Raw genomic sequence first — 24,311 nt, 5'->3', positions numbered from 1 at the left:
CACGATGTACATGTACGTGGTGCAGTAGTTCCATTGTGTCAAATATAAGAATTTCATTACATCACAATGCTAGTACATTTAGATTGGGAAATGGTTTCTATTGATAAATTAAGCTGCTTTAACCAAGTGTAACCAAACATTTTGGGTAAAAGCTTAAACAGCATAATTTCTTGTCAACTTTAATTTATTTTGTATAGAGGATTTCTACATACTAGAGGTGCTTGAAATAGCGTTTTCCCATTCATGACTTATTTTTAACGGTATTAACAACACCAAACAAACTATTTTATACAAAGATGTTTTATTAACTTAAATTTCACTGAATTTCAAATCAGCATCATCAGAGCACAACACAGCATGTATAAGCAACAGTGAGTAAGTGAATCAATACAATTGTAACGGACAAAAGATCTAAAGTTCTATTTTAGCCTCTAACGTTGTAAAAAAAAAATTACAGCTATGTGAGAGTTGCTCTTAAGATAACAGTCTCCCAAATTTTTGGCAAATTATCTTCATAGCCATGGCTGACTCAAAGAATAATCTTTCTGATTTGTAACAACTTCTAAATAGCACATTAGTTTTCTTCTATCTAATCCTGTGTGAGGTGGTGTCTAAAGTGTGGTCTGCCAGTCCTGACTTGCCATAATAATGGTAGCAAATGTATTTTTCATGTTCTCCTGGGCAGATATTAACAGATCTTCCTGTCTGTCCATAGTCACAGGGAAAGTCATACGCTTCAGGGTGTGCTAGAGGGTGAAGTTTATCTTTGGGTGAGTAGATCAAGACACTTTGGATGCATTTGTCACCTACCTAAACAGCCAACACCCCAAAATCCACTTTACAGTAGAAAAAGAATCTAATAACTGTTTACCTTTTCTTGACACTTTAGACATCTGCCTTTCAGATGGATCACTGTCTTTTTCCATTTACAGAAAACCAACACACATAGGAAGATATCTACATAAACAAAATCAATAAAAATAGGTGCAAATATGGCTGTGATGAAATAATATGGTATTTTTTACAATCAGAACTTAAACTTTTTTTTTTAAATATAAACTATCATTTGCTTATATCTGATTAAGAAATATAGTTATTCTTCTTTTATACTTTTGTCAACTGCATTTAAGTTGCACAAATGCAGTGAGTTTCCAGCAATAACTGTCATCTGTGTGCTATGGGGATGGGATTTCCCATTTCAGAAGTAGCAGCAAGCCAAAGCTTGCACTGACTTGCTGCTACTGCAACGAATGCAAGAAATGAAATGAAAGTTGTGTTTTTTTAAATCTCTGTGTCCTTAATATGTGAATATCTTTTATGTTGTAAGCATTCTTTATCATTTTAAGAAACTAATTAATAGCTTTAATGGAACATATGCACTAGACATATTAAATTAAGTTTCACAACTTACATATGCAACAAAAATTATATTTCATCCGTATTACATGGACATCATCAGGAAGATAGACCATTGACTACATTCAAAAGATGAATCAAAATAATGAGTCATATATCATGCTTATATTAGATTGTGTCTCGGTCGCAACTGAAGTATACAATACAATACACTATTATAGTTCAAAGGAACAATGTAGTAAGTTGTGTAGATTAAAAAAAAATTAAATAATTATTAATTAAAAAAATAAAAAGAAGAAGAAGACATCATCAGTGTGAGCAAAGAGATCACTGAATCATGCCTTAAACCCATTCACAGCTTATGCGCTCACTACACTTTCAGGCAATGAATTCCACAGCAACAGTGAGAGATTTTAACAAAGGGAAACAATAGGGCACATACGTTCTGTCATAATCCTTCTGTACATACAGTCACGTTTGTCAGGTTAAAAACACTATTTTGGGCTGAAAATAATCATTAAAAATAAAATACAACCTATTTAAAGCCATTGAGGATAACAATTTCCCAAACTTTAGGGATGGTGAGGCAGTCACATTACAATTAAGGTTTGGTCAATGCAGTAGAGCTTCAGCACTTTAAGTAAATGTTCATATTTAAACATATATTCTATGTAATGGTTTGGTGTTTTCATATTGAATCTTGTGGCTATTGTTTTCACTTCCATGTTGTGCCATGTTTGTGAGCTTGGTCTTGATGTTCAGAAATACATTTAATGACCGGACTTTCCTGTTTGTCTGTAAGTAAGACAGGTTGCACAAACATATGGTACTTGGTATACACCAGGGATGTTCAACCCGTCGATCGCAGAGCGATTTTTGGTCGATCTCTTGTATATTCCTCCTTACTTACAAATTTAATTAAAACTGAAAACATAATATTTTATTTATCATTATTTTGTATTATTTTTAATTCGCTTTAAGTGTATTGCTATTGTTTATTTATTTTTCGTTAAAATTGTCAAATCAGTAATTTTCTTATAAGTCCGGGTAAATGAATTAATTTGGATCAGTGGAAGTCAAACAGCAAGCTGAGTGAATACGATTATAAGCAACGTGTAAAAACTCGATTGTAGCTTAAATATTAAATATTCCAAAGCACATTACATTGATTTTTTACTTAGGTTAAGTCCCATGTGAATATTGTAAAAAAATAAACTTTGTTTGTCTCAGCATAGTTTGTATTAGATGTTTTTGTATATAACTCTTTTGAAGCTAACTATATATACTGCTTTAATAAGAATATGTTAGAGTGTTAAAAACAAAGGCAATGTTTTTGTCGCCGAAGCTATACATGGCGGCATTAGAAAGATTGTTACTGAAACTTGTATGTATGAGAAAGGCTTGCAGGCTCTAAGTGAAAACATCTCCGAAGTCAGTCAGAAAGAGTACAAATAACCTTCCGATGGCCAGCAACTTACAATCAAAAGAAAGGGAGGAGAACCAAAGGCGTGCCGAACTTGAAACTTAAGATAAAAGACTCATACCAATTCTTTGGGGGTTGCCAAACTTCATGCGAGGTTTCAGAGGAAGCAGAAGGGGTCCCGGTTCCAGAATTGCTGTCAGAGAGGAGGCCGCCCGGTCCAGAGTCGCCGTCAGAGAGACTGCCCAGATCCACGTTGCTTGAGAGAGGAGTTTCCCGCTTCCAGAAAGGAGCTTCTCGGTTCGAGACGTTGCTAAAGAAGGACTACTTCTAGGCCGCAGACAAGGTTTCAAATTACCGAAAGGAAAAGTTCCAATTGCCGGAGAAAAGCTTCCAGGCCAGGTTAATGTCAGACATTCACCAGTGTGTTGCGTTTTCATTACAATTTGATGAATCAAATGACTTCACTGGTATTGCTCAGTTAATGGTATTTATTCGCATAGTATTTCAAGATTATTCAAGCAAAGAAGAACTTTTGAAAATTATATCATTATTGGGAAGGACTAGGGAGGAAGACTTTTTTTGGCATTTGATGAATTTGTGAAACAACACAAACTTTTGCTTTTTAAACTTGTGTCTATTACTACTGATGGTGCTCCTGCAATGATAGGTAATAAATCAGGCTTCAATTCATTATGTAAAAATGATGACAAATATCCAGATTTTTTAACATACCACTGTATTATTCACCAACAAGTACTGTGTAGTAAAAGATTAGACATAAAAGATGTTTTGGATATTACATTTAAAACTGTAAATTCTGTTTGAGGAAAATCGCCCTGCAATGGGGTTATTTAAATTACAGGCAGATGATGATAGGGAAGTTCTGTTGTACAATAATGTTCGCTGGCTCAGCAGAAGTCAATTTTTAGAAAGATTTCTTGTATTAATTAATGATATAAAAATTTTCTTGATGAAAAAGGAGATATTTATCCACAATTGAGTGATAAAAGATAGTTGTTACACTTATCATTTTTAGTAGATTTCTGTACGAAATTAAGCAATTTAAATTTAGAGTTACAACATAGAGATAAAAATTTAATTGAATGTTAAGTTCAATAAAAACTTTTCAACAATACTTACTTTTATTAAAGAAAAATATAAATGACCGCGAATTTAGACATCTCCCATATTTATTAAAATTTTTTGAACAAAACCAAGAAATGCTTCGCTATGATTTAAAAGAATTTATTCATGAAATAGAATTAGTTGAGGAAGAAATAACTTCAAGATTTAAAGAGTTTAATAAAACTGAAATGAAAATGATTGTATCTTTTATCGATAATCCATTTCAAGAAAACTTGAACATCACAGAAATTTCAAATAAAATTAGTGGGCCGTTTGATATAAACCAAGCTGAAGTAGAACTTGAGATAATAAGCATTCAGAATAGTTGTCATTTAAAATCAATAAACAATGAAGTCATTTGGAAGTATGTACATGAAGAATTCCAAATATTAACTGATATTGCGCGAAAAATTCTGTCGTGTTTTGGATTGACATACTTGTCAGAATCTGCTTTTTCAAATATGACCATCATAAAAAATCAATTAAGAAACCAAATTACAAATGATCATTTGGATGATTGTCTGCGATTGGCCACTTCTTCATATCAACTTGACTATGAAAATATTGCGAGGTCCAAACAATGCCAAATTTCACATTAACTTTTTTTTTTAATCAACAAGCATTTCCTGTAAATTGTGTTTGTAATTAATCTGTTTTTGTTTTTTCTAACTTTGGTTTTCCAAAATAGAAAAATAAATATTTTATTCCAATATATTTGTTGTTTTTTTGTTGTATTAAAATAATTAAAAGTGATAAATAAATTTTTAAATACATAAATAAAGTTTTTAGTTGTGTATTTAAAGTTGTTTATTTGTGCGTAATCAGATATCAGGTTGGGGGAACGTGATCTATATAATAGAGTAGATCGCCGAATAACTTTTTATAGAAAAGTAGCTCACATAGTAAAAAAGATTGAACACCACGTAGCATCACTGGTGAAAGTTTGTCCTCTGGAGAAAGTAATAAGATTGTGAATTTGAAGTAGTAATTAGTATTTTGATGAAAGGCTATAGAAGTCCTGTGGAAGAGTTCTTCTCTTGGATGCTGTCTAGGAAGACCGTAAATTATTTTTTGTGTTATTCTCGAGTTGTATCCATTTAGTAAAGCTTTTGTTTGATAGTTTCTAGTTCTTGTTTACACAGTACTTCAGAGGAACCAATTTTATATGCTGTTATTTATGATACTGTATTTTTGAGATGGATGGTGAGCTGATATGAATATTATGAATATGAGCATCCTCTAAAAGTTTGTTTTCAGTAGATAGAAGTAGAAAGTAATCCATCTGGTTCCTGTTTGATATGTACATCCAGAAAGGAAATTCCTCTTGATGATTCTTTTTTCCAGTAAATTATATTTCAGGATGTAAATTGTTGACTTTTTCATAAACTGAAGAAAGTTCTGGCTCTACGTGATTCCAAATTGCAAAAACATCTCATATTGTAGCGAAATAGGCAGTTTTGAGTTGAGAGAGTGAAGATTCTTTCTTCCAAGGGTTCTAAATAAAAGTTAAGTAGGTGAGGAAATAGTGATGAGCCCACTGCATTTCCACTTCTTGGTATAGTCAATCCTTCCTTGTGAAGGAACTGATGGAAATTCTTGGGCTAGAAATTCTGTTGTCCCACCATGAGGAATATTCGTGAAGAGAGAGGTGATGTCAAAACTCACCATCATATCTGAAGATGCCAGTCGAATATGTTTTATTCTTGCAAGAAATTCTGTGGAATTTTTTTTTATTAAAGAATCTGAGTGACCAGTGAGAGAACAAAGAAAGTTAGACAAAAACTTGAGATTTCATAAGTGGAGCTGCCTTTAGAATCCACAATAGATCTGAGAGGATAATTACTTTTATGTAATTTTAGCATGCCATATATTCTAGGGCAGCCTTATATGGTATGTATGGTGAGTTTTTTAATAGATTCTTGATCTGTGGATGCCATTTTATCTAGTAACTTATTATCCCTACTAATCTGAAAATATGTATTCCAATCCCAAAGCAGTAATTTCATTTTATGTTCAAAGGATTTGGAATCAAACAGTATAGTGGTGTTTCCTTTGTCAGCTTTTGTGATGACTGTGCTATTGCATTTTAGAAACCTCAGGGCTTTCAACTTAGACAGTGGAATATTCAGTGCCATGAGTTGGGCATCATAAAAAACTTCGGCAACTTCAAAACAAAGGGTCAAAGCTGTATAACTGAGAGGAGACCTCCACATAGCCTTTAAAGGAATGCGGAGAACCGACCAGGGCTTCTGACCTAATGTCCAATCCTCACCTTCTCGTGGTGCACCCTGTTGGGTATCTACTTTGATACTGAACAAACGAGGATGGGCTGGCAATTTGGGATTTAGCCGACCAAATTGTATTCTTATTGGTTAAACCAAAATAAAAAAATGATGGTACAACATGACAAAATTTCATGCCGGCTGGGGCGTCGCCCGGTTAAACAAGGCCCCCGTTGTTTTTGCCAGGGAACCAGGGCGAACAGCGAAAAGTCAGCTACTGGAACAAATCTGAAAACAAACCCCAACTCAACATCACCAGAGTTAAAGATCGGTACTATCAATGTAAGAAGCCTGAATGGCAAAGAAATGGAGCTAGCTGAGGAATTAGATAAGTACCAGATAGACATAATAGGGGTGACTGAAACAAAAAAGACCAAAACTGGTGAGATCTTTCTGAGCAATAAATACAAAATGTTATATTCAGGCAATGACAATCAAGGAAAAGAAGGAGTAGCCATAGTATTCAACACAAAATACGAGGCTAATCTTCTTGAATGGCAGTCAGTCTCAAGTAGAGTAATGTGGGCAAATATGAGAATGGGGAACTGGACAATGAGACTTATTTGTGCCTATGGTCCCACAGAAGGTTCTACTGAGGTAGACGTGGAGGAATTTTTTGAGGCTTTAGAAAAAGCAACTGACACAATGAAAGAGGAAAAGCTGGTCCTTGTTGGGGATCTAAATAGCAGAGTAGGAAATGATTGTGAGACATACAAAAATATTTTGGGAAAATTTGGAGAAAAGAGCAAAGCTAATAATAATGGCAAATATCTGTTGGATTTCTGCTCAGGACATGGACTGGTTATTACTAACACCATGTTCCAACATAAAAATGTGCACAAATTCACATGGAGAGAAGAGGCTAGGAATAAGAAAAGTCTCATTGACTATGTTATTGTTGATAGTGATGTTTTCTCGCTGGTGCAGGACACCAGAGTGTACAGAGGATTTGAAATTGGAAGTGATCACTATTTAGTCTTGAGCAGGATAAAATTGAATTTCATATTGAAAAGAATAACATGTAAGAAAGTTTTAAAGCGAATAAAAGTTGAGCAGCTCTCAGATGTGAACTGTAGACTAAAATACAGAAAGATTATTGAAAAGAAAATGAAAGAGTTTGAGAACAGGAATCAAACCTTGGAGATTCAGTGGCAAACTCTGAAGGAAACATTGATTGATTCTGCCAGAGAGGCATGTGGTGAGGTTGTGTGCAAGGATAAAAAAATCAGAACTCCCTGGTGGACACAGGAAGTTAAAGAGGCAGTGAATGAAAAGAAGAAAGCATATCAAAAGTTCCTGGCAAATAAGTCAGCTTTTACTCTTACAGAATACAGAGACAAATGTAAGAAAGCTAAACAGTGTGTAAAACTAGCTAAACAAAAGTCATGGGAGGACTTTGGCAAGAATATAGAAAATAAATATCAAGGTGGCAAAATATTCTGGAGGTTGTTGAAGAAGCTTAGGAATGGAGGAAAGAGTGCTGTAAAAGGAATTAGAGATGATAAAGGTGAAATGAAAACAGGAGAAAAAGATATCCTTGAAGTATGGAGTAATTACTTTGAAAAACTGCTAAATGAAACAAGCAGTAATGACAGCATAGTGATAAAAAACATGTACCAGGCATGCAGTCAGGAATACATATCCATACTTGAAGTAGAAAAAGCCATCAAAGGCTTGAAATGTGGAAAGGCAGCAGGAGTAGTTGATATTCGACCAGAAATGCTGAAGTATGGTGGTATAAGAGTCTTACAGTGGCTGCACTGCATAGTTCATAAAGCCTGGACAGAGGGACGAATTCCTGATGATTGGAGTAGAGCTCTCATAGTACCCATATATAAAAAGGGAAATAAAACTGAATGTGAGAATTACAGAGGTATTTCCCTACTGAGTGTTCCTGGCAAGATCTATGCAAGTATACTTGAGAAACGGTTGAGAAGAATTGTGGAAGAAAAGCTTGGTGAAGAACAAGCTGGATTCAGGCCAAATAGAGGCTGTCAGGATCAGATCTTCACTTTACGACAAATAGTCGAGAAAGCATGGGAATATAACAAAGATCTGTATTTAAGTTTTGTCGATTTGGAAAAGGCATATGACAAGGTGCCAAGAGAGAAGCTATTCAATACGCTGCAGTTATATGGTGTCAATGGGGCATTATATCAAGCAATACTTAGTCTTTATTTGAGTTGTGAGTCAGCAGTTAGAATTGAAGGAAGTACAGGAAGATGGTTTAATGTTAAATCTGGTGTGAGACAAGGATGTACATTATCCCCTCTGTTATTCATTATCTATATGGATCACATTATGAAGGAATGTGGTATTAAACCTGATATCAAAATTGGAAATGTTAATGTCAGCTCTTTGCTTTATGCGGATGATGTTATACTTCTAAATAAATCCGCTACAAGTCTGCAAGATTCTCTGACTAAATTGAATAGCTGTTGTAATAGATATGGTATGAAGGTCAGCAATAAAAAGACAAAGACAATGAAAATAGGCAGAATCATTGAAAATGTCAACTGTGTTGTGAATGGAGAACCGGTGGAACAAGTAAAACATTTCAGCTACTTAGGCACAATTTTTACTGAAGATGGTAAATTAAATATAGAAATAGACAACAGAATCAGCAAAGCTGGTATTGTGGGAAGTCAATTGAATAAATTCATATGGAATAAGAAAGAAATTAGTCGGAACACTAAATTAGCTGTATACAAGACTGTGTTCAAACCAATTTTAACTTATGGATCTGAGAGCTGGGTCAGAAGTAAAACACTTGACCAAAGACTAGAGACCGCAGATATGAGAGTCCTGAGAAAGATTAGAGGCGTGAACAGATGGCATCAATGGCAATATCATATTAAAAATGAGGATATTAGGAAAGAACTTGACATTGTCAGCATCCAGGAATGCGTTAGCAGAGCTAATCTCAGATGGTATGGTCACTTAAATAGAATGGGAGAGGAAAGATTAGCAAAACAAGTGTTCTCTGCCAGGTTGGCAGGAAAACGACCCAGAGGAAGACCAAGATATAGGTGGATTGATACGGTACAAAGTGCCTTAGACGATAGAAATATAAGATCTGATAATGTTGTAGTCTTGACAAGTAACAGACTGATTTGGAGGAAAATTGTAGATAGGAAGTTAGTAATGATGTAATATTTTCATGTAGTACTGTCATATCCTGTACACCCCTTGAGGGTACATGGCAGGAATTTGATGATGATGATGATGAATTGTTAAATTGAAAAAAGAAAGACAATGTTGTGCATAAAGTCCAGATAGGGAATTTGTTTGGGCAAAATGGCAAATATATGGCTCATGCTAGGATATTAAGTTCATCTTCTGTGTGTGTGTGTGGGGGGGGGGGGGGGGGGGGAGTGATAGATTAGCAACCTATTTGTCAGCAAGTAATTTGGATGTATTCTTCTGCAATCATGCATGCTACTAATGTTGAATATTTTTGATTAAGATTTATGATACGTTTTTCAAAGCTGTAGTGGCTGCAATTTTTGAGATATTGATAACATTTTAATAAGTCATCACAATTTAAGGTCAGCTTCCAACGGAGATGTTTTTATAATACATAAATCTAATTCCTTTTCTTTCCTTTTTTTTTTTTTTTTTTTAAACCTGTAATTTATTAAGCAGCAGTGAATGGCTGGCTTTAAGATTAATTTTAAGAACACTTGCTGATTTAATAACTTCTTTAACTTAGTGAAGACTGGCATTAATTTAGTGCATCTGCATTTCTTTAAAAATGAGATTCAATCATATTGCTCTTCTGTGGTGTAGACTACCCATGAAGGAAAAGATTTTCTTCTTCTATAGTGAGATCTGCAGAGTTTCTATAATTATAAAATCACGCTGTGCCACAGTAAAAATTATTTTACCAATATTACAGTGTCCAAGCAGCATCTGTCTCCTTTCCACTCAACTCCTCTTTACATGCTATAGCTCCCAGTTGTCTACTAAGCTTTTCAAAATCACTGGCTATTTAGTTCCACATTTATCCCTCCTTCACAGAAATTCTCATATGACAGGCTACAACCCAGGTGATCACCTTATGGTCACTCTCACCAAATGGTCGATGATTAGACACCCCATTCAAAATTATATCCTCTGATGATACGATCATATCTAAGCCTATCCCTGCCAAATCCTTCTGTGCCCTTTTGCATACTGCCTAAAACAGTTGTCCCTTAGGAACTCAAGAAAGTCATTCTCCTTATTTCTTGATGCTATCTGTTCATTACAATCAGTATTGTTGTAATTAAAAACATCCATAATGACCAACCTTCTCTTGCTCACATAGCCAATTTGCCTACCTAACTAAATATTTCATCATATCAACCTTGATCTCACTGTCAATATTTTCTTCTCCTATCTGAAACCTTCTGCAGACATACCCCCCCCCCCACCACCACCAAGTGTCATCAACAGCACTCTCTACTTTCTTGCCCTTCTCATCCTCAAGGAAACATCCATTTTTATTCCTGTCAGGATATCATTCTCATCCAATCATGTTTCACTTATTCCAACTGTTCTTGGGCATACAAACTCAATCAACACAAAAATCATCTCCCTTATTTCTGATAGATAGGGTGTCTAATCATCGACCATTCAGGGAAACTAGATTTGTTAGGGGGGGGAGTAGAGATACAGTCCTTATGGAGGCAGTTGAATGTAAGAATGAATATAATATGCCAGAGCAAATAAGGACAACAAATCTGAGTGGGATAGTTAATATAAGGCATCAAGGTAGGGTTGGGGCTAATGGGGGTCTTAAATTCATGTACACTAATACTAGGAGTATTAGGAACAAGAAGGAAGAGTTTTTGGCCATGGTTGGCACTTCCAGAACACAGGTTATAGGTATTAGTGAAACATGGCTGACTGTAGATGATATAACTAGTGGGATTGAATGTGATGGGTATAGTGTGTTCAGGAATGACAGAGAGAATAAAATGGGGGGAGAGGAGTATTGTTGATGATAGCTGATGAGCTCCAGCCAAGGAGAATAGAAGTTGAATTGCAGGATAGAGAAAAGAGCACATTTGAGGCCATTTGGTGTGAGATTGTGGCTAGCAGAACTAAATATACAACTGGGTGTTGCTATAGACCAGGTGATGGAAAAGATGGTGGTGACAGTATGCACAAGCAAATAGAAGAAATGGGTGGAAGGAGGGTGATTATTATGGGAGATTTCAACTATGGTCGCATTGATTGGAGTGAGGAGAGGACACACGGGAGGAAGGAACTGGATTTTATGCGGTTAGTAAGGGATAACTATCTGCGACAGCATGTAATGGAAAATACTAGGGGTCAGAGAGTGCTTGACCTAGTAATTACATCTGAGGATTTGGCTGTAACAAATATGACCACATTGCCACCAATCGGTGAGAGTGATCATAGGGTCTTAACTTGGGAGGTGGCTAAAGGTGTAGAATTTTCAATTAAGACAGGGTACATGTGGAATTATCGGGCTGGAAAGTATGACAAACTTAGGAGTTTGATTGGTTCAGTGCCATGGCATGTACAACTGCAAGGACTAGAAGTTGATAGTGCATGGGAGGTAGTTAAGAAGTGCTTGCATGAAGCAATGGCTGACTGTATACCTAGAGTCCAAATAATAAATCAAGTAGGGGTTAAATGGATGAATAACACCATTAAGCTTGAGTTGCAAAAAAAGAAACAACTATGGAGGGAATTTAAGGAGAAGGGTGACCGGCAGGCACATGAACGGTATAAAGCGCAGGCCAGAAGGGTGACGAGTGTGGTAAGAAAAGCAAAAAAGGATTACGAAAGAACATTGGCCATGCAGGCTAAAGAGAATCCTAAACAGTTTTTTAGATATGTAGCAAGTAAAAGGAAAAATGTACATGGCAGATTGATTTTAAAGAATGCCGATGGTAGGGAGGTAACTGAATCAGTTGAGATAGTTGAGTTACTGAGTGAGCACTTTGCAAAAGTATATCATCCAGGTGGTGACATTGCAGAAACGAATAAACCAGTAGATTATACGGGAATTGTGGTTAATGAAGTGGAAGTGAGTAGTCTATTGCATAACCTCAATGTCAATACATCTGTGGGATTGGATGGTATACCAGCTCGTGTTGTACGAGAAGCAGCTAAAGAATCGTCAGTACCCTAGACCATTTTGTTTAATTTGAGTCTCGGGTCTGGGTTAGTCCCGAGGGGGTGGAAAGAGGGGAAAATAGTTCCACTGCATAAAGGTGGTTCCAAGACTGCTGTTGTAAATTACCGACCGATTAGCATATCACGAATCATTGTCAAGGTCTTAGAGAAAATAGTCAAGAGGAAAATACAAGATTGGATAGAAGAAAATGGGATACTGTATCGGGGACAGCATGGTTTTGTGAAGGGTAGGTCATGCCTCAGTAACTTGCTCACGTATTATAACACAGTGACGGCTGAACTGGATAAGGGTAATGGGTTTACGGTAATTCTACTGGACCTTGCCAAGGCCTTTGACAGGATTCCACATGGAATTCTAATCAGTAAATTGCAGCATATGGGAATGGACATAGGGTTGGTGAGATGGATAGGAGGGTGGTTGACGGAGAGATATCAGAGAGTGGTTTACTCGGGAGTAGAGTCCACAAGACGGCCTGTGACTAGTGGTGTGCCACAAGGATCTGTTCTTGGACCACTGCTGTTTAATTTGTTCATAAATGATATAGGAAATGATCTGAGAGGAACAGTTCATTTGTTTGCGGATGATGCGAAGTTGGGTAGGGCAATAGTGAATGCAGATGACGTCAAAATTTTGCAGGATGATTTGGATAGATTGGAGGTCTGGGCTAAGGAGAATGGATGTCAGTTTAATGTGGCAAAATGTAAGGTTATGCATTTTGGGGTGAAAAGATTGGCGGCAGTTTACTGCATTGGTGGAACCCTGCTCCAGGAAATTGATGAGGCACGAGATTTAGGAGTGTTGGTAAATAAGGAATTGAAATTTAATGGACACATTGCAAAAGTGACCAAAACAGCTCATCAAATCACTTGGTTGCTGAAGAATACGTTGACAAGCAGAGACAAGCAGGTTATTGTTCCTCTGTATCGAGCCTTGATAAGACCCCATCTAGACTACTGTGCTCAGATTTGGTCACCTAGGTTTCTTCTTGATGGGGAGGAGGTGGAGAGGATCCAGAGGCGAGTGACCAAGATGATAGCAGGTCTGTGGAATGAACCGTATGAGAACAGGTTGAGGATTTGTGGGTTGCAAAAATTGGTTGATAGGCGGAGGGGAGATATGATTGAGACATTCAAATTACTGAAGGGTTTCTATAAAATTAATTCAGAAGATATTTTTGAGAACAGGGCTGGTTGTGGGAGGACTAGGGGATATCCATGGAAACTGGGCAAAAGTGTGGTTAGTAAAGGTGTTAGAGCTGGGTTCTTTACTTTTAGAGTAGTGAATGAGTGGAATGCGCTCCCTGAGTCTGTGGTGGATGCTGTGACAGTGAATGAGTTTAAGGCGAGGTATGATAGATACTGTATGAATGTCAAATAGTTGTGATGAATATGATTTGGGGCCTCCCTCGATGAGTCTAATGACTCCCTGGAGTTGCCCGTATTAATAGTAATAATAATAATAATATATACCTGACATTTGTAAATAAATTCAGCAATCAATTTCTTGGTCTATAACTAGTACTACCTCTGCTATCACTCATCTGTGATTGCTTTACACACCTACTCCTGTCTGCTCACCTTCATAACTCTTTAGCCTATTTATCTCTTGAGATTTAACTACTCCCCATGTATCTCAAGGCCATCATTGCATTCCTGTGCTGGCTATTCTCATACATGCATTCATTACCGCTTCCAGAATTTGCTCTCCTTTTACTGTGCCCCTGTGACCTCCTGACCTTCCCTATTTCCCTATCCAACTTGCATTCCTGTTCTCACATTGTCTCACACTACTGTCATCTCCATTCACAAACACTTCAGTTTCACCTGATCTGCTCTCTTGTTCATGTAGATCACTTCTGATTTCTGCTAATATCCTATTCACATCACTCAATACACTTCCTTCTAGCAACAGCTTCTTTAGACAGCATCCCTTTTCCCTCACACAGCTCTACAAACATTCCATTTATGATTTTTGCTTGCCATCTTAACTCATGTCATACCTGGGCAACACACTGTTCTTTTTACCACACTATCATCTTTCACTCTGTTCAATATTCTGATATCTGTCCTACATTCTCTTTACATCCCACCAAATCATTCATTTCTATCACCACTACTATCAAAAGCATATATCTAACCCTAAATTTTGACAATAAAATAGATTTGTAAGTTACATTTTGTTTTTCTACAACTGGATACAATTTTAATTTTCAGTCATAGAACTGTTAACTTTCCCAGTATCAAATATTTACACATTTTAACAAAATATATATGCAGATCAGTTAGGACCTAAAAATGCTGCAATTAGTAGTAGTAGTAAAAGGGAAAAATTGCTACAGAACTGGCAAGTATTAACTTTATAGTAGCTGTTTTTGTATTGCTTTGATCAATTGCTATATTCCTAATTTAAAAAAATTGAAAAAAAAATTAGTAAAATATGTTTCACTTTTGGAGGTTGCAAAAATTATTCTTAAAAAATGTATACGCACGTAACTGTCAGTCAGCAAACTTTTTCTGATTAAGTTAATTAACCAATGTGATTACATCCCTTAGGTCATAAAATAACTGACAAGTAATGGAACCTTTACTTTACTGTTATTATAAGCATGGAAACCACAAATGTGGGGCAGTCTAAGTTACAAAATATCCATTGTGGAGAGGTAGCTGGCATAAACATACACTGTCACTCAGCTGATTTCAAAGGATGAAACTAAAGTAAAATATCAGAGGACATTAAATTTTATTATCAAATACTTTGTATATTCATTACAAGGTTCATTACATAAGCTTTCTTCATGGTCTGCATCAGAGAAGTCACAGGTTTTCATAATTGGAAATTTTTGTGGTACAAAATTAAATATTTCATTTTTTAAAACATTTTTTCTTAATTATTATTGAATAACTGCAAATATGCTTAGAGTCATCCTCAAAGTTCAGACATTACTAAGAAAAATAACTTTCTGGTAATAATTCCACTCAAAATGTGACAGATTGCAGTCAGGGAATCTTGCAGACTTGTACTGGATTTATTTAAGAGTATAATATCATCTGCGTAAAGTAAAGAGCTGAGATTAACATCTCCAATTTTGATTCAGGTTTAATACCACTTTCCTTTAATATTTATGAAATGCTTGTTGATGCACTATAATATAATAAGAGAACAGCCTTTTCAATCACATGATACAATATAGGGATGTGCAAGACTAAATTAATTACCTAATGTGCAATTTATTCAGTTAATTGCAAATCATCCATGACTCAAAAATCTTATGGCAATTCTCCCTCAACCCATAATAGATCACGAGTTACCTCAGTTGGTAACTCATGATCTATTATGATTCTTTATACTGCAAGAGCCCTAGAAAGTCGTAAGGTCATATGAATTGCTGCTTAGCCTGCTACTGCTCACGTTTTTATAAGCCATGAAACGGATACCACCATGAAAATACCTATAAAAAGGTATGACAGGAAAGGAATGTGCATGAGAAAGTGACTGGAGTAAGCCTATAAATGAGGGGCCATGTTAAATGGATTTTCCTCTTCCTCTTTTGATTGCTATGTGGTGCTGCTTTCTTGTGATATAAACTGTAATGATTTCAAAATGCATTACAATATTCAGTATGCAATTAATTTTTGTCTTTTTTTTTCAAGATAATCAGTTATATATTTGCTTGTAAAGTAGTGTAGAATCAATCATCACTGTATATCACTGAAATATTAATGTTCTCTTGTTTCAGCCGTAATTTAAAAAATCAATGTGCACCATGGCTGTCTATTCTTATATACTTACATATTTTTGTGTACAGATATCCTGTTTTAATTTTAAAATTCTACTATTTGTGCTGATTTATTTGTTTATTTATTCTGTGAATCCCATATGAGTAATTTTTGCATCTATTTCTAGTAAATAAGTGAAAGAAAATGGAAAGGAAATAATGCTCTGAGAGTAAAAGGATACAAAATTGAAAAGTTAAAAAAAAAAAAAATAAATAATAATAATAATAAAATTACAAAAGTAATTTTTTGGTACCAAAATTGATTTAAAACATACTGATATTTATGATACTATGATGGATGTTTTTATTACATGGATAAATATTATTCTTTTCTATATATCTCATCACTAACCTCAGCTGTAATCTCTCAGACTGTCATTCACGCGACTTTGAACGCATGTGCATGCCCAACAATGAAGAGATACACAGAACAGCTTCAGACGTTAATAAGTTAATGGTTTAATGTACAGATTTTGTCTTTTACAATGCTCGTTAGTAGTTATTCCCTCTCCTCTTGTTATGCACCCGAAGAAGTATTCTAAGAAGATGAAACTAGTTGTGCAGTCTACTTAATTAAAATAGTTTCTATTTTTATCACTCAGTTTATAGTCATTTAATCTATTTTTAAAAATATATCTTTCAGCCAAGCAAATCAGTTTTATCAAATCTCTAACTTTTATGACAAGGCAACATACAGAAACATAAGAGCTTCTAAAAGACTTTGTGAAAAATTGGCCTAAACATCAACAAGTTAGTGTTTCTCAAGCATTGTAAATTCTATGTCCTCTTTCCAAGATTAATTTCCTTAAGAGAAAACATTAAAACAGAATGCACAAAGGAAATATACCATAGAGCTAAAAAAGGAACTTCTGAATAAAAGAATTTATGATGCAAAACATACTCTGGCACATTTATATACCCAAAAAACTTCTTTACCTGCTATATTGAACATACTTTAGACAGTGACACTTGGAAACTTATCAAAGAGACAATCAAATTACAAGCTTCCAATTCTCAAAATAACAACAAAATAAAATTAATTAGAAAATTCAAAGCTCTAAAGCAAGAACAAGAAAAATCATTTAAATCACAGTTTCGATTCTGTCCTGACAAAACTGTTATAAACAAATCCATTTACAACCTTTCCAGTGTTGAAAAGAATTTCGTGATATCACCAAAATCCATTCCAAAGGAGTTGTTACTTACTAAAATTGAAAAGGCTACCTCTTTCATTCCTACTCAAGAAACTAATTTACTCCACATGGAATCCATTTTTATTATCAACAATGTGAAACCCCTACAGACAATATCTCTCCAGCAGAACGTCAAGCAATAAAAAAAAAAAACTACAAAAAAAATATAATTCTTTATTATATATTATATTATTATATCTAATAATAATAACACCAATTTGAATTCCACCATGACATGGTTATTTGTGACTATCAAAGATGGCAGATGATTTTCACAGCCTGGTGTAAGACTATTACTCTGCTTGAGGCCTGAAGTGGCTTGAAAGAGTTCATGTTTGGTTTTGTGCAGCAGGCATCTTGGAACAATCCTTGCCCACCCATGGCAGTAATATGCTCTGGGCAGAAGTAAACATAAAATAAGCATATTTTAACCTTGCAGAAAAGCTGGAGATGTTTTTTAAACAGAAGTAACAATTTTATCATCTCTATACATGCTACATACCATTTGCTCTGTCCATACCACTGGACAGAGCAAATGGTATTGACAAATGTGTACCCTTTAATAAACTGCTGTAACATATGCCATGTCAAATCCTGATCTCCAGAGTACAACTTGTGCTTTCTTGATTGGAGAAGCAAATGTATTTACCGATTTTAATTCTACTTCACCACACATATAGCAAAATTCTGTTCGTACATTTATGAGACACTATGCATGCACATATAGCTATTAAAGTCAAGCAGCCTGGTTTTTTTTTGTAACAAAAAATTAGAATACCATAATGTACATGGATGATGACAGCAATCACCACAAAAGTCAATACCTGACAAGACCTCGAGGAAACACTGAGCAAAGATCTGAGTTTACTATAAAACTACTTTGAAACTTGTGGAATATCCCCTAGCCTCAGCAAAACTGTTGTTTCAACTTTTTACCTAAAATAACCATGAAGTCCATAGAAGATTAAAATAAACTTCTGCAAGGCCTGTAATCCAAGAAAGTAACTATTGCTTCCTTGGTGTCACTATTGATTACAGCCTCATGCACTGACAACATTTGGAAAAAAACTAAGTTAAAGATATTTCCCAGGAACAATATCATAAACAAGCTCACAGGCACAACTTGGGTTGTAATGCTCTGACTCACAGAACAGCAGGCCTGGCTCTTGTCTTCACAGTGACAGAGTACTGCTTGCTAGTTTGGAGATGGTCACCACAAGTGTATACACAAGCTCAACATATAACAATGAGAACCATTTTTGGTACCTTAAAGTTTATTCCTCTTTCATGGTTGCCTATTCTCTCCAATCACCTCCCCATGCTTCAGAAGAGAAGTGACTATCAAATTAAACAAAATAAAAAAATTCCATACATCAAGATATCTCTCCCCATTTCCAGTTCAGTGCCTTACCTCCAGATTTCCCATTTGGCTTGTGGAAATATCAGATGAATGGTCCCCAGGACCAGTGGAGAATGAACTACAAATAAGTACCTGTAGGATTCAATTTACCTCAGCACCTCTGGAGCCAGCTAAACAAATTTAGGATTGGACAAGCCATTGTACGAACTTACTACGTCTGTGGGGAATTTTGCAGTCACCTTTTTGCACATATGGCATTGTACAGCCTATGCATCCTATAACTAATGACTTTCCCTGCCATGGAGGCCTAAGGAACTTGCACTTACTCTTAAATAGTGCTATCAATTGATTAACTGTTCTGCCAATCTGCATATAGTTTTATTCATGAACCAATGCTGTTAACATCTGCTGAACAAAATACATTTTTTTTTGATGAAATGATGCGGATGTCATTTTTTGAACTTATCATATACAATTATGTTAAAATCACCTACTTGCATCTGAAGACAAATTTTAGATGTATATTGTTATTGTTCCAGTATTTCCCATTATAAAGTTATTTTCAAAGACCACAGAAAAGTGTTGTGCATACAAGCAGAGAACAAGCAATCAAAGATAATGTTTCACATAATACATGTGGCACCCTGTGAAAGGACTATGTTAGGAAATCTTGACTGCTAAAGAACGTCTTACAAAATACTAGAAAGATACCCTACATTTTTCAAAGTTTAATAAAAAAAAAATTATAAGATTTTAAAACATGTTTAGTAAATTAAGCATCCAACATAAATTCTAATTAATGGATATAATTCCTTAATAGGCGTGCTTAAGGGTCAAAGCTATATAACTGAGCGGGGACCTCCACATAGCCTATAAAAGAATGCGGAGAACCGACCAGGGCTTCTGACCTAATGTCCAATCCTCACCTTCTCGTGGCACCCTGCTGGGTATAAGAATGCGGAGAACCGACCAGGGCTTCTGACCTAATGTCCAATCCTCACCTTCTCGTGGCACCCTGCTGGGTATCTACCTGGATACTGAACAAATGAGGATGGGCTGGCAATTTGGGATTTAGCAGGCCAAATTGTATTTTTATTGGCTTAAACCAATATAGAAAATGATGGTACAACATGACAAAATTTCATGTCGGCTGGGGCGTCACCCAGTTAAGCAAGGCCCCGTTGTTTTCACCAGGGAACCAGGGCGAGCAGCGAAAAGTCAGCTACTGGAACAAATCCTAAAAGACACCCCAACTCAACATCCCCAGAGTTAAAGATCAGTACTATCAACATAAGAAGCCTGAATGGCAAAGAAATGGAGCTAGATGAAGAATTAGATAAGTACCAGATCGACATAATAGAGGTGACTGAAACAAAAAAGACAAAAACTGGTGAGATCTTTCTGAGCAATAAACACAAAATGTTATATTCAGGAAATGACAATCAAGGAAAAGAAGGAGTAGCCAAAGTATTCAACAAAAAATACTAAGCTAATCTTCTTGAATGTCAGGCAGTTTCAAGTACGGTGATGTGGGAAAATATCAGAATGGGGAATTGACAATGAGACTTATTTGTGCCTATGGTCTCACAGAAGGTTCTACTAAGGCAGACATGGAGGAATTTTTTGATGCTTCAGAAAAAGAAACTGACACAATGAAAAAGGAAAAGTTGGTCCTTGTTGGGGATCTAAATAGCAGAGTAGGAAATGATTGTCAGACATACAAAAAGATTTTGGGAAAATTTGGAGAAAAGAGCAAAGCTAATAATAATGGCAAATACCTGTTGGATTTCTGCTCAGGACATGGACTGGTTATAACAAACACCACATTCCAACATAAAAATGTGCACAAATTCACATGGAGAGAAGATGCAAGGAATAAGAAAAGTCTCATTGACTATGTTATTGATGATAGTGATGTTTTCTCCCTGGTTCAGGACACCAGAGTGTACAGAGGATTTGAAATTGGAAGCGATCGCTATTTAGTATTGAGCAGGATAAAATTGAATTTCATATTGAAAAGAATAACATATAAGTTTTAAAGCGAATAAAAGTTGAGAAGCTCTCAGATGTGACCTGTAGACTAAAATACACAAAGATTATTGAAGAAAAAATGAAAGAGTTTGAGAACAGGAACCAAACCTTAGAGATTCAGTGACAAACCTTGAAGAAAACATTGATTGATTCAGCCAGAGAGACATGTAATGAGGTTGTCTGCAAGGATAGAAAAATCAGAACTCCATGGTGGACAAAGGAAGTTAAAGATGCAGTGAAGGAATAGAAGAAAGCCCATCAAAAGTTCCTGGCAAATAAGTCAGTTTTTGCTCTTAGAGAATACAGAGACAAATGTAAGAAAGCGAAACACTGTGTAAAACTAGCTAAACAAAAGTCATGGGAGGACTTTGGCAAGAATATAGAAAATAAATGTTAAGAAGGTGGTAAGATATTCTGGAGGTTGTTGAAGAAGCTTAGAAATGAAATGGAGGAAAGAGTGCTGTAAAAGGAGTTAGAGATGATACAGGTGACAAGAAAACAGGAGAAAAAGATATCCTTGAAGTATGGAGTAATTACTTCGAAAAATTGCTAAATGAAACAAACAGTGAGAGCACAGTGGTAAAAAAGACTCTACAGGCATACAGTCAGGAATATATCCATACTTGAAGTAGAAAAAGCTATCAAAGGCTTGAAATGTGGAAAGGCAGCAGGAGTAGATGATATTTGACCAGAAATGCTGAAGTATGGTGGTATAAAAGTGCTACAGTGGCTGCACTGCATAGTTGAGAAAGCCTGGACAGAGGGACGAATTCCTGATGATTGGAGTAGAGCTCTCATAGTACCCATATATAAAAAGGGAAATAAAACTGAATGTGAGAATTACAGATGTATTTCCCTACTGAGTGTTCCTGGCAAGATCTATGCAAGTATACTTGAGAAACAGTTGAGAAGAATTGTGGAAGAAAAGCTTGGTGAAGAACAAGCTGGATTCAGGCAAAATAGAGGCTGTCAGGATAAGATCTTCACTTTACGACAAATAGTTGAGAAAGCATGGGAATATAACAAAGATCTGTATTTAAGTTTTTGTCGATCTGGAAAAGGCATATGACAAGGTGCCAAGAGAGAAGCTATTCAATACGCTGCAGTTATATGGTGTCAATGGGGCATTATATGAAGCAATACTTAGTCTTTATTTGAGTTGTACGTCAGCAGTTAGAATTGAAGGAAGTACAGGAAGATGGTTTAATGTTAAATCTGGTGTAAGACAAGGATGTACATTATCCCCTCTGTTATTCATTATCTATATGGATCACATTATGAAGGAAAGTGGTATTAAACATGATATCAAAATTAGAGATGTTAATGTCAGCTCTTTGCTTTATGTGGATGATGTTATACTTCTAAATAAATCCGCTACAAGTTTGCAAGATTCCCTGATCAAATTGAATAACTGTTGTAATAGATATGGTATGAAGGTCAGCATTAAAAAGACAAAGACAATGAAAATAGGTAGAATTGTTGAAAATGTCAACTGTGTTGTGAACGGGGAACCTGTGAAACAAGTAAAACATTTCAGCTACTTAGGCATGATTTTTACTGAAGATGGTAAATTAAATATGGAAATTGACAGAATCAACAAAGTTGCTATGGTAGGCAGTCAATTGAATAAATTCATATGGAATAAGAGAAAAATTAGTCAGAACACTAAATTAGCTGTATCCAAGACAGTGTTCAAACCAGTTTTAACTTATAGATCTGAGAGATGGGTCAGAAGTAAAACACTTGACCAAAGACTAGAGACCGCAGATATGAGTCCTGAGAAAGATTATTAGCATGAACAGATGGCATCAATGGCAATATCATATTAAAAATGAGGATATTAGGAAAGAACTTGACATTGTCAGCATCCAGGAATGCGTTAGCAGAGTTAATCTCAGGTGGTATCGTCACTTAAACAGAATGGGCGAGGAACCAGGTTGGCAGGAAAACAACCCAGAGGATGACCAAGATATAGGTGGATTGATACGGTACAAGGTGCCTTAGACGATAGAAATATAAGATCTGATAATGTTGGAGTCTTGACAAGTGACAGACTGATTTGGAGGACAATTGTAGATAGGAAGTTAGTAATGATGTAAATTTTTCATGTAGTACTATCATATCCTGTACACCCCTTGAAGGTACATGTCAGGAATTTGATGATGAATTCCTTAATAATGATACTACCAGAAACTTAAGGCCTATACATCAGTGCAAATGCAGAATCAAGAAAGCGTTAAAAGTGCAGTCTCCATCCCATGTGTCAAAGGTGCATCAGTAAAAATCAGCAGAATCCTTTACACACACACACTGCTTGGAAAGACGTCAATGGACACCTCTATGGGCAAGGTGTGCATCATGCCATGTAATAAGTCACATGTTTGTATGGAGTTTGAAAGAAGCATTGTGGATACCATATTGCAGGCCTCTATCTGTTCGGCAAATTGTAGAAAAATTAGGCCATCCCAGGTCAACAATCAGTATCACTGATTGTTGACTGTACTGAGATGGAACTGCAGGGAGTCAACTGCAAGTGCTACCTACAGTGGACAACCTACCCACTCACCAAACATGACTGTAGGGTGTTGTGAAGGATAATATGTAAAAAATGCCATTTGTCGGCCAACATGTATGCAGAGCTCTGGGCATCAACTGGAACACAAATCTACACATAAACATTCAGAACCAAGACTCACGACATAGGTTTCCATGATAGGATCACAATATGCAAGCCCCACATTACCCGAACCAACATGCAGCATCGTTTTCAGTGGTGCAAAGAGTTCTGCAGTGGAATGCAGAAGTTTAGAAAGTTGTGTCATGGAGCGATGAATCATGCTATACCCTCCACCGAGCAGATAGACGGGAGTGGGTATGGCAGATGCCTGGTGAACATCTCTCACTAGAATGCATAATCCCAACTATGAAGTGTGGAGTATCAGCATAATGGTATGGTTCTGTTTTTCCTGGTTTGGCCTCTGACCTCTGTTTGTGGTGCCACGAACAATTGAACTCTCACAGATATTGAAACTTCTGGATGATGCAATGCCTCTTGTAGTGTTTCTATGGAACTGACCATTGTCAGTTCCATGGAAACAGAACTTTCAGTAAAAGACAATGCACTGTATCATAGAGCTGCTGTTGTAACTGCATGTTTGTGGACATGAATGTCACCACACTTGACTGGACTCCACATAGTCCTGATCTCAACTCTACTGAACATCTTGCGGGATGAGCTGAAGCATCAGGTGAGGTCAAGAGACGTCCGCCCCACAACAGCCCAGGGCCTCATTAAATGCATACAGGAAGAATGGTCCAAAATTCCTATTGATTGCTATCATACATTTTGATAATGTATGATACATTATCATACATTATCAAAAAGGATCCCTCATAGGATTGCTTGCCACTTTCTTCATATTTATTTTCTATGTTCTTACCAAAAAAGTCTTCCCATGACTTTTGTTTAGCTAGTTTTACACAGTGTTTAGCTTTCTTACATTTGTCTCTGTATTCTCTAAGAGAAAAAGCTGACTTATTTGGCAGGAACTTTTGTTTTCTTCTTTTCCTTCACTGTCTCTTTAACTTCCTGTATCCATCACAGAGTTCTCA

General features: G+C 36.1%; 1 protein-coding gene across 1 annotated transcript in view; it reads right to left on the bottom strand.

The window, feature by feature from the left end:
- Nucleotides 1-347: 347 nt before the first annotated feature.
- The window catches only part of LOC150097976 (protein phosphatase methylesterase 1), a 371,474-nt gene continuing 347,510 nt past the window's right edge, over nt 348-24,311 (bottom strand). The window contains exon 17 of the transcript XR_016549609.1: nt 348-957. The gene's annotated coding sequence lies outside the window, so the exon portion shown is untranslated. The remainder of the gene's footprint in view (nt 958-24,311) is intronic.

This window comes from Typopeltis vanoorti, chromosome 16 (assembly GCF_054136105.1).
Source record: "Typopeltis vanoorti isolate ZY-2024b chromosome 16, IOZ_Tvanoo_1.0, whole genome shotgun sequence".
Taxonomy (NCBI): Eukaryota; Metazoa; Arthropoda; class Arachnida; order Uropygi; family Thelyphonidae; genus Typopeltis; species Typopeltis vanoorti.
This window is presented reverse-complemented; position numbering and strand designations above follow the sequence as displayed.